The sequence below is a fragment of the Leucopleurus acutus genome, assembly GCF_964270905.1.
Source record: "Leucopleurus acutus genome assembly, chromosome: 10".
NCBI classification, from domain to species: Eukaryota; Metazoa; Chordata; class Mammalia; order Artiodactyla; family Delphinidae; genus Leucopleurus; species Leucopleurus acutus.
In genome coordinates, this window is record NC_139153.1 from 7,937,221 (window position 1) to 7,941,787 (window position 4,567).

General features: G+C 53.7%; 1 long non-coding RNA gene across 1 annotated transcript; it reads right to left on the reverse strand.

Annotated features, from left to right (window-relative positions):
- Positions 1–284: 284 nt before the first annotated feature.
- LOC309968061 lies at positions 285–3,351 on the reverse strand. The gene is made up of 4 exons (XR_014326561.1): positions 2,905–3,351; positions 1,941–1,984; positions 581–673; positions 285–428 (listed from the first exon to the last, which is right to left on the reverse strand). It is a non-coding gene; the product is annotated as an uncharacterized lncRNA (long non-coding RNA).
- Positions 3,352–4,567: the final 1,216 nt, after the last annotated feature.

A 4,567-nucleotide genomic window follows, 5' to 3' on the forward strand; every position in this document is an offset into this window, starting at 1 on the left:
CACCTCACTTTACCTTAATCACCTCTTTAAAGGCCCTATCTCCAAATAGTCACATTTTGAGGTATTGGGAGTTAGGACTTGAACATATGAATTTGGGGGTGGGGGAGAGGGATATAATTCAGCCCATAACACTACCTCTTAGGGTTATTGTGAAGATTAAATGAGATAATATATCTAAAGCAAAGATCAGGGGAGCTAGAATGCTGTAAGAGCTTAATAACCGTTCAAGGTAACTGAACATTTACTTTAGGCATAAGGGTATCTGACAAGTCACAAACCTTTCTCTGCTAGGATATTGGCTGGAAGTGCCCTGGGGGCTTCTCTCATCCAGGTCCAGGATCATCTTTGCCTCATGGTCTAAAGTTCCCAACTTGAGCTCACAACTGTTCTGTTCTGTTCTTCCTGTGGAGAGTTCTCAGACTTCCTTTCTGTAGGAAAGGAAGACTCCCCAAGGTTAGTCTTGAAAACGAGGAGACATTCTGTCCCAGCTACTTATAGCTCTGAGAGTGCCTTTCCAATACCACTGTAATTTCTACTCCTTGGGCAAGCCACTTATTAAAATTTAATGACAATCACTTACATTTATAAAGCCATTTTCAGTTTACAAAGCTCTTTTCCGTGCATTCTCTCTCTTGATCCTCATAACATTTGTAGGAAGGAAGGATGTTTTTCTCTATTTTATAAATGAAGAAAATGAGGCTGTGAGGAGTAGCATCACTGTCCTAGGTCATACAGTGGCAGAGATGCACCTCAAATTTTTGCCTTTGGGTTCCAATATATCAGGAGTAGCTCACCCTTTCAGGTATTTTTCTACAATATAAATAATCCAGTACACCAGTCCGGGTTGGGGGAGATGTAGGTAAATTACTTGGGACTATTTTGACCGGAAGTGACAAAAACCCAACACAAACTGGCTTCAGCAAAAACTGAATTCATTGGTTTACCTAACAGAACAATCCAGAAGCAGGTCTTCAGGCATGGATGGATCCAGATGCTCAAATTATGTCACCAGGACTGTCTCTTTCCATTTCTTAGCTTCTCTTTGTGTTCAGTTTATTCTTAGACAATCTCTCTGCTTGGGGTGTCAAAGATGCCCCCCTGTGGTTGAAGCTGAAGCCCCAGCTCAACAAACTCAGTAAACGGGGAACAATCTCTTTCTCGTAAACTGCAACAAATGACCTGGATATCATTCTCAACTATTTGGCTTGGCCTATGGGCCCACCCAGACCCAATCGTTGTGTCTAGAACAATGGAATATGTTCATTCTCCAGGCCTGATCATTTGCCCGGTTCTGGAGAGGAGTAGGGTGAGTCTCACCAAATCCAGGGCCTGAGTGAGGGGGAAAGGAGTTTCTTTAAAGACAAAGTACTGATGTCAGAAGCGGTGTGGGTGGCAGGCAGCTCTCTCCAGGGTGTCATCGCTCTGCAGAGCTAGAACAGAGCAACCAGTGAGGAGCTGGGGGCCCATCTTAGCAAGAACTCTCAGTTCTTCCCTGGAGAGAGAGTAGTAAGTGGACTTCTGTGATATTTTTTTCCTGGAGTGCCTAGCTTGGCTCAGCAGGATAGGAAAAAAGACAATAATTCATGGCAGAATAAGGAGAAAAGATGGAACTTCTGGCTCCGGTAACTTATATTCAGAACAGTACCCACACCAGGAGCACCCACAGAAGGAGACTTTGAGGTGCCCTTTGAGGATGACTTCCCTCCCCCCTCTTCTCAGCACCTTCTGTCTCCCCATGAAGCTGTGAGCTCCAGGAGGGCAGGGACCACATCTGTTTTACCCACCATCTTCTCCCTGGGCCTAGCATAGTGCTGTGTTGGCACATTGCAGGAGCTGTGTTGGCACATTGCAGGAGCACATTGCAGGAGCCTATATTTATTGGGTGGATGAAAAAAATTAATGAATCAGGTTGATCACTTGAATTGGTAGGATGGACTCACCTCTTTGTACAAGTCAATCCCTCTCTTTGGCCTCTGTTCTCCATCTGTCAAGTGGGAGAAGGTGTAGAATGAGACTCTCTTCACAGCCCCTTCCAGCTCATGCTTCTGGGATCTTAGGGTTCTCAGGAGACTGTCTGGATGCCTCTTCAAGGAACCAGTGGAAGAGGAAACCAAACTGATTGAACATACTGTCTCAGGTGAGATGACTTCACATGGGTCTGTGGTCCCCAAATTGTGGGGGACTGCACATTTTTTTTTTTTTTTAATTTTGGAAGGAAATAACACTGCCTGTTTCTTATTTTGCCAAATAAAGCCACTGGCGGGGGGGGTGTGTGTGGAACAACTGTCATTAACTGTCATCACTATTTCTTTAAAAAACGGAATTTTTTATACCAGGAAGGCAGGAAGTACATCATCTCAGAAACAAAACAAAACAAAACAAAAAAACAGTCCCTCTACCCCGGTGAAAAAAGACAGGTGGCAACCTCACATGATGATAATTACGTGTGTTTTTTGCACATAGATCTAAATTTCACCAGACTGATCCCTGTGTATGGTCCAGTATTTGGAACCTACTAACAGAGATTATTTTCACCACCTCTCAACACCTGTGAAGTGGGGCTTAATCTGCCCACTTTACAGATGGGGAAATAGAGGTTCAGAGAGCAAGTGCAAGGTCACGGAGACAGTTAAGTAGTAGTTAGAGCTTTCTGGATGACCACCCAGATCATCTTGGCAGATTCTAAGCCAAAAGGTATTTCACTGCAGGGAAGAAATGACCTGCACTGGCTCCCTTGGAGTGTCCCCTCATTTTCTCGGGCCTAACCGCAAACTGCCTGGACTGGTATGCTCCGTTCTTTAACACACCCTCCTGATGTGTCCGCTTCATGCCAGGCACTGGGAGAGTGTAGGGAGAGAAACCAACACGTCCCCAGCCTCCTTTTCTCCTGTTCCCCATACTCACCCCGTGTCCCACTCTCCAGGCCCAGCTCCACACACCGGCGGCCAACGAATCCCCACCGCGGGCGTGGGCCGCTAACAGTTTAGGAGGTTCCCTCTCCCAGAGGTGCTGGCGATTTCCTAGGAGACTCTGGGAACCTTCAACGCCTCCAAGACCCAAAGGACTGGAAGCGTAACGGTGCCACTCGACAGGCACTGTGGTAGGCTGTACCCGAGGTAATTTGGGAGCAAGGGATCAGTTCAAACGCGGTGAACTAACACCCCGTTCTGCCCCTGCAGCGTTCCCATGGGCTTTGCGTGGACCCACAATCGCTCAGCTCCGGCCGGAAGGAGGGGGGTCCCCCATATTAGAAGGCCTTACTGTGGCGGGGGCTTACTGCTCCGGCTGGGGGACCCCAGGGACCGTGCCGACCCCTCTCCGGGACTGGCGGACACCCGAGCTCCCTTTCCTGTTCCGCTCCGCCCCGCACGCCGGCGGCAGGAACGCGCCTCCGTCGGGCCGCGCCGGTGCCCGAGAGCTCGCGCCTCCGCGCGGGAGCGCGCCCCGGGGAGAGCCCGAGCAAGATGGAGGCCGCGCCGAGGCCGCCGCCTGGGCCCGGGAAGCCGCCGCTCGGAGCACCGAGCCGCGGCGCCTAGGCCGTGGCAGTCCCGGACCCACTGCTCCGGACCGGGCCCAGGTTGGTCTCCCCGCACCCCCTTCCCGCGGCCGCAGCCTCCGCGTGCGTCCGGCCTGGGCGCGCGGCAGCCGCCCCCCACCCCCCATCCCTGGCCCTACCCGGGCCCGGCCGCTCCCCCGCGCCCCGGGGACAGCCCCTGCCCACTGCCCGCCCCTCGCGGCTCGGGCTGCCTGCCGGCGCCTGTCCCTCGTCCCCTTGGCGTGGAAAACCTCTCTCCCTGTAGCCCTGGCCCGCCAAACGTAGGCTCCCCCGAGCCCTGTCTTCTGAGGGACCCTCCCAACCCCCCCGCCCCCTGTTCAGACCCTGCGGCTCCGGCCCCCGATGTCCCTCTAGCCTCATCCTGGTTCTTGCACTTCGCCCTCCCTGTCCCAGCCCCCATATCACCTTCCCAGTCCCCTGGCACTAACCCCTTACATCCCTTTCTTACCCCCTCGTAGAAGCGCCCACCCCCCTCTCCACAGCCCCTTTCTAGACACCCAATACCAGACCTCCTTTTACCCCGAACACCAGCCCCCAGATTCCCTTCCGAGCTCCCTGTAAAACCCCGCTGTTAATTCTCCGCTGCCGGTCTCCAGCCTCCATTCCATCTCCCCACGGTCCCCTCTTACTTCGCCGGTACCAGCCCCCAAGCCCCCTCCCCAACGCCACCGTAACCACTTTCTAGCGCCCCGCCTCCAGCTCTCCTGTGCTCATTCCAGCTCCCTCATCCCAGCCCCCCAACTTTCACATGGCCTCTTCCTATGTCCCCGAATTGGAGATCTTTGCCAGTCTCCCCCTACCCTGACACCTTCCCGATACTCTCATGACCCCCTCCTAGCTCCTCCATACCAGCCCCCAGGTCCCTTCAGCTCCGCCTCAGGCCCCGCCCTCGCGGGTTCCTTGGCTTAGGGTCGCTTCTCGCGTGCGTCCCCAGCTCCCGCCCGGCAGCCCGGCTGTCGGTCCCGGGCCGGCGGCCCCCGCAAGCCGCCGCCGGCCCCGCCCCCGGGCACC